We start from the raw sequence: 11,832 nt of genomic DNA, 5'->3' as shown, positions 1-11,832 counted from the left end.
ATTTTAATTTCCAGAAGAAAAAAAAAAGAACTTTTTTTTTTATTATATGATAAAAAATTTACTATTTTTCACACATGTCTTCCACATACACGTACACACATTATGCTGCAAGTATATCTAGCCACAGTTGAAACTTGAGTCAAAAAATTTAAAGCCAGTGCAAATTTTTATCCGAGTTTTTTTTTATCGATCGCTCTGAAAATTAATTTCTAACATTTTATTCGCTTTTTAATTATTTACGAGTTGAAAATTCCTGGTTTATAGTTATATGAATTATGTGGTTCAATTTTTTATATTCTGATACCTATAGTGGATAATTAATAATTAAAAATACTAGAGTATGTAAAATATTTAATTAAATTAATACTAAAGACACTGTGGGTGTTTATAATTGAAATTAATTAATTTCCTTTTTATTTGTCCTCTTAATTCATGATTATCCACTGTAGGCAGGTTCCCCCTAAATAAATCTTATCGTTTTTGACCAAAAGTACCTTATTAGGAGAAATCGCTATATTAAAAATAAAAACGTTTTTTAATAAGTAGAAAAACGTGAGACCAGACTAATGTTTGTTAAAATAAAAAAAATAAAAAAATCGCACTGGCTCCTTTTTTAATAAAATATCTGAGTGATCGCGCGAAAAAGATGATATGTCCTTGTATTTAGAATGTAATTTAAAATTATTGGCCATTGCAGAAGTGTTTTATTATTATATTATTATTAATATGTATACCTACAATCAGCGAGCACGGGATTAATTTTTTTTTCTAAAATTTATTGCCTGAAAATTGTTCCTTTTGGTATCAAAATGTTCCGTAAATTGTTTATTTGATTTTAATTGACATTGTTAAATTAAAATAAATTTAATTTTAAATAAATTTAATTTTGCATATATATATTTTAGTTTTTTGTCTGTCAAAGTAAAATAATTAACAGCAATCATTAAAATAATCCATTTTTGTTTTCAAATTTTGGTTTAATTCCGTCTAAAGTGACCGGGAATTTAATTTAAAAACTGGGAATTTTTTTTCTGATCGTTGCTAAATTCAAGGTTTCATTATTTTAATAATTTTTGTTGATTTGGAAAAGGGATTTCTAGTTAATCTACAGTTTAAAAATCGATTTTTTGTTGGTAGAAAACAATCTTTTTCTTTGATGTTAATCTTCTTGTATAAAAATGCTCCTTGTCGATTAACAATTTAAATATTTCAGTCAAATATATTTCATTTTAGTTTGAAATTTATGTGATTAAGTTGAAAATAAAATTATTTAGTTGAAAGATAAACTCTTTTTTTTTTAATTAATTTTTTTTTAGTTGAAGATTCATTGTTTTAATTAAAAATTAATTTATTTGGTTGAAAAATGAGTTATTTGATTGAAAACTTGTTTTTTGATTGAAAATGATTTTTTTTAAACAGAAAATATAACTTATTTCAATTGAATATTCCACAATTCTAGTTAAAAATTCATCTCTTTGGATGAACATTAAATTTCTTGACTAGAAATTTAATTATTCAATTTTTGGTTAAAAAATTATAATTTTCAGTAGAAAATTAAAAAAATTTGTATTTTTAATTGGAAATTAATCTTTTAGGAGGGAAATAAAATTATTTAGTTAAAAGTTAAACTCTTTGATAAAAATTAATTTTTTTATTGCGATTCATAATTTTAATTAAAAATCCATTTCCTTTTTTGGTTGAAAAATTAGCTATTTGAATGAAAACTGTTTTTTCTGTGGATAAAAAGGAACTTTTTTACCAAAAATCTAACTATTTTTCTTAAAATCCGATTTTGTTGTTCATAATTACATTTTTAACAAAAAGTTGAACTATTTTGTTTTTGGTTAAAACATTATTTTTTTGTATGAAAGTTCAACGACTTGGTTGAAAATTGATATTTTTTCTTTAAAAATTAAAATATTTTTTTTTTAAATTAATGTTGAATCTTCTTTGTCGTAAATTAATCTTTTTGGTCAAAAATTTAGCTGTTCCATTTATATATTTACACTTTTATAATAAAACTCATCACTTTGTTTGAAAATGTAACTATTTTTTTAAAGTTAGTTTTTTCTTGCTTGAAGTAATTTTTTAAAATGAAAATGTAACTGATTTCAATTGAAAATTCATCTGTTTGGTTAAACATTAATTTTTTTAACTTGAAATTTAATTATTCAAGTTTTAGTTGATAATTTATCTTTTTTAGTAAAAACTCTTATTTTTGATTTAAAACTAATTTTTCTGGCTAAAAGTATTACTATTTCATTTTCAGTTGAAAACTTGTTTTCTTTAATTAAAAATTCAACTGTTTCGTTAAAAATCCATGTATTCAGTTGAAAAATTATATTTTTCGATACGAAAATTAGTATTTTTCTTTGAAAGTTACTCTTCTTGTATAAAAATGCTTTTTCTCAGTTAAAAATTAAAGAATTCAAGTAAAACGGTTTTTATTTAAATTAATCTTTTTTTTTTTTTAGTTGAAGATTCACCCTTTTGATTAAAATTCATTTCTTTGGTTGAAAAATGAGCTGTTTGATTGAAAACTTGTTTTTTATTTGACAGTTTTTTGGTTGTAAATTTTTTTTACTGAAAATGTAATTTATGCCGGTTGAATATTTCACAATTCTAGTCAAAAATTCATCTATTTGGTTAAACATTAAATTTTTGGGATAGAAATGTAATTATTCAATGTTTGGTTAAAAAAGTATAATTTTTAGTTCAAAATTCAAAAATTTGTCTTTTAATTGAAAATTCATCTTTTAAGAAGGAAATAAAATAATTTAGTCGAAAATGATTTTTTTAAACTGATTTGAGTTGAAAGTTAAACTCTTTCTATAAAAATTGATTTTTTTGGTTTCATTTTTTGACTGAAAATTTAATTATTCAATTTTGGTTAAAAAATTATCATTTTTAGTTGAAAATTCGTATTTTTTGGCAGAAATTAATCTTTTTGGTCGAAAATTCAATTATTTTATTTATTTATTTACCATTATATTTGAAAATTTATCACTTTTTTGAAAATGTAAGTATTTTTGGCGTGTTAAACGTTAGTTTTTTTTTTTGCTGAAAGTAATTTTTTAAAATGAAAATTTAACTTATTCTAATTGAAAATTTCATAGCTGCAGTTAAAAATTCCTTTGTTTGGCAATACATTTTTTTTTATTTAAAATTTAATTATTCCAGTTTTGGTTGCCAATTTATCTTTTTTGGTAAAAATTAATTTCGGTTAAAAATTTGTATTCTTTAGTTACAAATTCAACTATTTCGTTAAAAATGCATCTATTTAATGGAAAATTGTATTTTTTTATAGAAAAATAACCTTTTTATTTAAAAATTAATCTTCTTGTTTAAAAATTCATATTTTGGTTAGAAATTCAAGTTTTCCAGTAAAATATTCGCCATTTTAGTTGAAAATTCTTTTCTTTTTTTGCTTTAAATTTAACTATTTCAATTGAAGATTTATAATTTTAAGTATTTAACCAAAGAAATTAATTATCAACCAAGAAGGCTGACTGTTACAAAATTGATGAATTTTCAACGAATTTTTAAATATTTAAATTTTCTGTTAAAAAAAATGAATTTTCAACAAGAAAGTTTAATATTTAACCAAAAAGGTGAATTTGTCACTAAAATGATTAATATTTTAAAAAAAAATAATAATTTATGAAAAAGTAGTTTTAGAACAATGCAATTATTAATATTTCAACAAAAAAGATTTAAATTTTAAATAAAAAACAGTTGAATTCAACAAAAAAAAATAGTTTTTATAAAAATATTACTTTTTAAATCAAAAATGGAAATTAAATTTTGATCTAAAAATTTTAAACTTTTAAAATTGCAGTTTAAAAGCTTTTTAATTCAAAAATGTTGTATTCCAATGCTTAATAAACTTATACCTTTAAAATCAAATGCACTAAAATTTTCAATTCAACAATTATTAATTAAATTAATTTTAGCTGAAAAATTTAGAATCTTTAATTTTGATTAATTGTAGAGTTCTTTGATATAATTTTTAATTCTCTAAATTGAAGAATATATCAATAAATTAGTTTTTTTAATTACAGTATTTTAACCAATTTTAAGCTAGAAAACATTGAAATTTAAACGATTAAATTTCTTGAACTGAAAAACTTTTACATTAGAAGTTGATTGTTTCCAATTTTCTTAAAAATGCATGCATTTTGTCGAAAAATTGTATTTTATGATAATTAATCTTTTTATTTAAAGATTCATCACTTTGGATGAAAACTGAACATTTTTTTTGTTAAAAATTATTTTTTTTTTCAACTGAAAGTTCAACTATTCCATTTTTTTTACGAAATTGATATTTTTTAGTGGAAATATTTTTTCAAAATTCATTTATTTTGCAATTTTTTTATTTTTTGTCTTAAAGGATAAAATCATAAATTTTTTTGCAAAAATGAGCATGTCACTCGTAAATATATATATTTTTAAACCGCCAAAATTCAAGAGACATTTTGATGCTAAAAGGAACAATTTGTAGGAGAGGAATTTGGAAAAAATTCATCCTTTTTCGGACCAGCCTGATATAATGTTTATTCCAATGTTTGTATCATGTGACTGATTACGAAATTTTTTAAGTTTTACTAACATGATACCAAAACGCAAGCATTTATAAAGAAAATCACCGAATTATTGGTGTTTTTATATTGTCTAGAAACAACTGCCTGATGAATTTTTTTGTTGAATTTTTGAAAGTTTCAAGCCTTGTATTTTGGAAGTACATACAGCATAATATCACTAAAAATATACCGTCATGATTTTGTACATTAGATTCATATACATACGCAGATTCGTAAGAAAACCCTCCATAAATAAAACACATACTTAATATGTAAAGAGAATTTAAAAAGAACAAAATTTGTTACTTCACCTCGTTTAATTTCGTATATATTTGTAATTTAATTCTCTGTAATTATGTTTATTAATAATAAATTATTTAATACTGTACTTTTATTAGCGGTTATTAAAAGAGAACGTTTGGACCCATTTTTTTTAAATCTGTTGCAAAATTGATACAAAATTTTGGTTTTCAGATTGCCTATATCTATTTACAATAGAGAGTGAAAATAAAAGAATCTGGGGTCCTATTATTTTTTTGTTTTTCATAAAAAACAACTATATGTAATTTGGTTACAATAAAAAAAAAGTTTTTATTAATAAAATCCAAAAATATGCAACATTATTTATATTTATCATTTATTTCGCCGAGAAAATGTAGTTTTTCGTAGTTCTTTAAAACAAAAATTCCAACAGTTTTTTTTAACTATAAACATTTTAGAAGAAGGTACAACTAAATAAAATGAATTACAACAATAAATACAGAAAAGTACCATTATTGAGACGAATTAGGTAAATTTTCGTCTTTTCCTTTCTAACGTTGTTGTATATTTAATTACAATATTGTAAAATATTAGAAGGATAATTTAAAAAACATTATGTAGAAAATAAATAAAAAAGTACAAAATTCGTCCAAATATTTACAATTTTAATATATTTATTTCAATTTTTATTATTTTTATATTTTATTTTCCTGCAAAAATTGGTGCAAATTTTTCGTTCCTTATTAATACAAAATTTTCCAGCGTGGGTTGCAAGAAAAACTCATGATTTTTTTTATTTTTCTCGAGAAGGGTTGTTTTAATGAAAATAAAATAAATAAAACAAAAAATATGTATTTCATAGAGATTTACAACTTCTATTTAAACATTTATTCAAGTAGAATGATACTTTAGAAGTAAATTAAAAATTGAAAGTTGTTGAAAATTCAATTTTCTTCAATATTAAGAGAATTTTGTATATAAAATAAATGTTAAAAATTATATGTGTACATAATTTTACATGACGATTTAATAAATATTTCATATTTTTTATTAATATTATGAATAAAAGATATTTTCCTCAGATGGCGATTTGGCGGACGATTTCAAATTCCCGGTCAAGTTTTTCAATTTTCCCGGTCATAAAAGGAATATATTAATATTTGCCGCAAAAATGATTTTCCACAAAAAAAAACTCAAAAACATAGTTACATTTTCAAGCAAAGTGATAAATTTTCAAATAAAATTATAAATATTTGACTGGAATAGTTGAATTATAAACCAGAAAAATGAAATTTCAATTAAAATTATGAATCTTGAACTAGAACTTTTTGACCAAAAAGATAAATTTTCTACCAAGAAAATTAATTTTTGAAAAAAAAAAGAATTTTAAATTAAAAATGATTATTTTCAAACTGAGTGACAATTTCAGTTTAAAAAATTCCTTTTCGTCGAACCAAAAAATAAGTTTTCAATAAAATAGCTCCCTTTTTAAGCAAAGAAATTAATTTTTAATTAAAATTATGATCAATTTTTCTTTCAAAATTGAAATAGATAAATTTATAGTTAAAAAATTAATTTTCAACCAGACTTATGAATTTTCAACTAAAATGATAAATATTTTAATTTTTAGCAAAAAAGAAGCATTTTTAAACACAAAGAATAAATTTCAAAAAAAAAAAAAATCATTTTCTACCCAAAAAAATCGATTTTTTTTTAATACATGGATTTACAAAGAAATAATTGAATTTTCAATTAAAAAAATACAAATTTTCATACAAATTGTTAATTTTAAAGTAGAAAAGATCCATTTTTCTTTCAAAACTGATATAGATAAATTAAGAGCTTAAAAAATAAATTTTTCAACCAAACTAATGCATTGTAAACTAAAAAGATAAATATTCAACTGAAAAACTTTAATTTAAAAAAAGATTTTTTTAACAAGAATATTAACTTTCGAAGACAAATATCATTTTATACCAAAAAATCGATTTATTAAAAAAATACGTGGATTTTCAAAGAAGTAGTTGAATTTGAAACGAAAAAAGATTAACTTTCAATCAAGAATGAAATTAATCGATTTTCATGTAAAACATTAATTTTCAACTAAAATTATAAATATTTAATTGAAATACTTTAATTTTCAAAATCAAAAAAGCATTTGTAATGAATAAGATTAACTTTCAAAGAAATATATAATTTCCTTCAAAAGAACATCGAATTATTAAAAAAATACGTAGATTTTCAAAGTAGTTAAATTTTCAAACAAAAAAGAAAAATTTTCATCAAAAAATTGTTGAATTTTGAACGAAAAAAGATCAACTTTCAATAAAAAATGAAATAAATAAATTTTAAGTTAAAAAAAATTATTTTTGAAGCAAAATGATAAATATTTAACTGAAATACTTTAATTTTCAATAGAAAAAAAGCATTTGCAAACAAAAAGATTAACTTTAAAAAATATATATAATTTTTTATAAAAAAAATCTATGTATTAAAAGAATACATGGATTTTCAAACAAATAGTTGAATTTTCAATTAAAAATAACAAATTTTCAACTAAATTGTTGAATTTTGAACTCGAAAATATCAATTTTTCTCTCCAAAATGAAATAGTTAAATTCAGAGCTAAAAAAAACAATTTTCAACTGAAATGATAAATATTTAACTGAAATACTTTAATTTAAAAAAAAGCATTTGAAACAAGATTTTCACGAATTTCCCACAAATTACGTAAATTTTCATGCATATAGTTTAATTTTTTTCAATTATCAAAATTATTTAAATAACATAAACTTGAATTTTGCTGCGATCAAGAAGTAAATCCCCGACTTCTTAAATAAATTCCCGGTCAAATCGCCACCCTGCTGAATGTGACATTACTGAAAGTGATAAAACAAAGTTTGATTTAATTCATTATAAATCTACTTTTAAAGTTTAAAAAAAATTCTTATTTAATTTTATATTAAAGTTTAAACAAACTTTAAGCACGCTTAAAAAAACCCCCGATTTTCCAACGAAAGCAATTGCTTTTTACTTAATAAAAAAAAAACCACGGTACAAAATTTAATTTTAATATAATCCTCATTTTTTGTTTCTATATCGCGTGCAAAATAGAAAAGCATTTGTTTCAAGCATTGAATAATATATTTCACTAAAATGATGAATCTTCAATTCAATTTAAAGACCATATTTTCATTCAAATTGTTGAATTTTGAACCAGAAAAGATCAATTTTCAGCTAAAAGAATTAATAAAAAATTTAGAAAAATTAAGAATTAATTAAGTTTCAAATAAAAATATCATTTTCCACCAATAAAATCGATTTATTAAAAAAAGACGTGGATTTTCAAAGAAATATTTGAGTTTTTAATTAAAAAATATAGATTTTCATCCAAATTGGTGTATTTTCAACTAGAAAAGATCAATTTTTCGTTCAAAAGTGAAATAGATTAATTTAGAGCTAAAAAAATTAATTTTCAACCAAACTAATTAATTTTCATCTAAAATGATCAATATTTAATTGATACACTTCAATTTTTAACAGAAAAAGGCATTAGTAAAGAAGAAGATTAACTTTCAAATAAAAATATTTTCTACCCAAAAAATCGATTTATTAAAAAAAGACGTGGATTTTCAAAGAAATATTTGAATTTTCAATTAAAAAATATAGATTTTCATCCAAATTGGTGTATTTTTAACTAGAAATGATCAATTTTTCGTTCAAGAGTGAAATAGATTAATTTAGAGCTAAAAAAAATTAATTTTCAACCAAACTAATTAATTTTCATCTAAAATGATCAATATTTAATTGATACACTTCAATTTTTAACAGAAAAAGGCATTAGTAAAGAAGAAGATTAACTGGGACGACTGAAAAATCCCGAAAAAGAAAATTCCCGAATAATCAAATTCGCGAATAATAAAATTGCCGAAAAATAAAAATACCGATTTGGAAAATTCCCAACTAATAAAATATACGAATAATAAAATTACCGAAAAATATAAATACTGAATTGGAAAATAGCCGAAAAATAAAAATACCGAATTGGAAAATTCCCAAATAATAAAATTTCAGAATTATAAAATTCCCGAATTGGAATATTACCGAATAACAAAATTTACGAAAGTTAATAATATTACCGAATTGGAAAATTCCCGACAGAAAATTGCCGATTTATAAAATACCCGAATTTTAACAATTAGAATTTTTTATAAATATTTTTTATTAATTACAAATACAACAATAAGATATTAGTTTCAAAAATTATTTTTAACATTTAAAATTTCGAATCTTATTTTTTGAATTAAAAATAGCAATAATTTTAAATAAAATATTTCTAGGTAACGCATGTTTTTTTTAATGTTCACAGTATTTTTTTATATATATATTAATTTAAAATTTTATTTTTGCGAACCTTTTTTGGATTTTTTCAAATACTGTGAACATGGAAAAAACATGCGTTACCTAGAAATATTTTATTTAAAATTATTGCTATTTGAAACTGTCGGGAATTTTCCAATTCGGTAATATTATAAACTGTCAAGAATTTTATTATTCGGGAATTTTGCAATTCCGGAATTTTATAATTCTGAAATTTTACTATTCGAATATTTTATTATTCGGGAATTTTCCAATTCAGTATTTTTATTTTTCGGTAATTTTATTACTCGTGTATTTTATTATTTGAGAATTTTCCAAATCGATATTTTTATTTTTCGGCAATTTTATTATTCGCGAATTTGATTAAACGAGAATTTTCTAATTCGGGAATCTTACAGTGTTGGATATTTTATTTTTCGGGATTTTCCAGTCGTCCCGATTAACTTTCAAATAAAAATATTTTCTATCCAAAAAATCGATTTATTAAAAAAGACGTGGATTTTCAAAGAAATAGTTGAATTTTCAGCTAAAAAAATTAATTTTTTACTAAAATTATAAACATGTAAGTAAAATATATTAGTTTTTAACAGAAAAGAAGCATTTTTAAAGAATAAGATTAACTTCTAAAGAAAAATATAATTTCCTAACAAAAATACGTGGGTTTTCAAAGAAATAGTTGAATTTTAAAATTAAAAAGACAAATTTTCATCCAAATTGTTGAATTTTGACCTACAAAAAATCAATTTTTCTTTGAAAAATGACATAGATCACTTGAGAGCTAAAAAATTAATTTTTAACCAAACTAATGAATTTTCAGCTAAAATGATAAACATTGAACTGAAATATTTAACTTTTAACAGAAAAGAAGAATTTGTAAACAAGAGGATTAATTTTCAAATAAGAATATCATTTTCTACAAAAAAATCGATTTATTAAAAAAATACGTCAATTTTCAAAGAAATAGTTGAATTTTCAATTAAATAAGATACATTTTCATCACAAAATTGTTGAATCTTTAACGAAAAAAGATCAACTTTTAATCAAAAATAAAATTGATCAATTTTCAGCTAAAAAATTTAATTTTCAACTAATAGGATAAATATTTAACTGAAATAGTTCAATTTTTAACAGAAAAGAAGCATTTTTAAGAATAAAATTAACTTTTAAAGAAAAATGTAATTTTCTACTAAAAAAATCGATTTATTAAAAAAAACGTGGATTTTCAAAGAAGCAGTTGAATTTTTGAAGAAAAAAAGAATTCATTTTTGAACTTAAATGATAAATATTTAACTAAAATATTTTAATTTTTCAGCAGAAAAAGAGCATTTGCAAAAAATAAGATCAATTTTCAAAGAAATATATAATTTTATAATTTAAAATCGAATTATGAACGTAGATTTTTAAACTAGTTGAATTTTCAATTAAAAAAGACAAATTGCCATAAAGAAAATATTGAATTTTGAACGAAAAAAGATCAACTTTCAATCAAAAATGAAATTGATACATTTTTGATTAAAAATTAATTTTTGAACTGAAATGACAAATATTTAACTGGAATACTTTAATTTTCAACAGCAAAAAAATAATTCGTAAAGAATAAAATTAACTTTCAAAGAAATATATAATTTTATAATTTAAAATCGAATTATAAACTTAGATTTTTAAATTAGTTGAATATGCAATTAAAAAAAGACAAATTTGCATTAAAAAATGGTTGAATCTTCAACTAAAAAAGATCAACTTTCAATCAAAAATGGATTTCATCAATTTTTAGCTAAAAAAATTAGTTTTCAACTAAAATCATAAATATTTAACTGAAATACTTTAATTTTCAACAGGAAAAAATTATTTGTAAAGAAAAAGATTAACTTTCAAAGAGAAATATAATTTTGAATAAAAAAAAATCGATGTATCAAAGGAATACGTGGATTTTCAAAGAAATAGTTGAATTTTCCATTAAAAATAACAAATTTCCAACCAAATTGTTAAATTTTGAACTCGATTTTTCAATTTTTCTTTTACAAATGAAATAGATAAATTCAAAGATAAAAAAATTTATTTTTAACTGAAATGATAAATATTTAACTGAAATACTTTAATTTTAAAAAAATTTGAAAACAAGATTTTCACGAATTTTCCACAAATTAGGTAAATTTTCATGCATTTAGTTTAATTTTTTTTTAATTATCAAAATTAATTAAATAATAAAAACTTAAATTTTACTGCAATCAGAAGTAAATTCCCGGTCAAATCGCCACTCTGCTGATGTGAGATTACTGAAAGTAATCTCACAGTAATAAATCATTATAAATCTACTTTTAGAGCTAAACAAAAATCCGTGAATTTTTAAAGTAGTTACATTTTCAATTAAAAAAGACAAATTTTCATCAAAAAATGGTTGAATTTTGAACTAAAAAAGATCAACTTTCAATCAAAAATGAAATTGATACATTTTTTGATAAAAAAATTAATTTTTGAACTGAAATTACAAATATTGAACTGAAATACTTTAATTTTCAACAGAAAAAGAAGAATTTGTAAAGGATAAGATTAACTTTCAAAAAAATATATAATTTTATAATTTGAAATCTAATTATGAACGTAGATTTTT

The sequence above is a fragment of the Belonocnema kinseyi genome, chromosome 6, assembly GCF_010883055.1.
Source record: "Belonocnema kinseyi isolate 2016_QV_RU_SX_M_011 chromosome 6, B_treatae_v1, whole genome shotgun sequence".
Classification (NCBI taxonomy): Eukaryota; Metazoa; Arthropoda; class Insecta; order Hymenoptera; family Cynipidae; genus Belonocnema; species Belonocnema kinseyi.
This window is presented reverse-complemented; position numbering follows the sequence as displayed.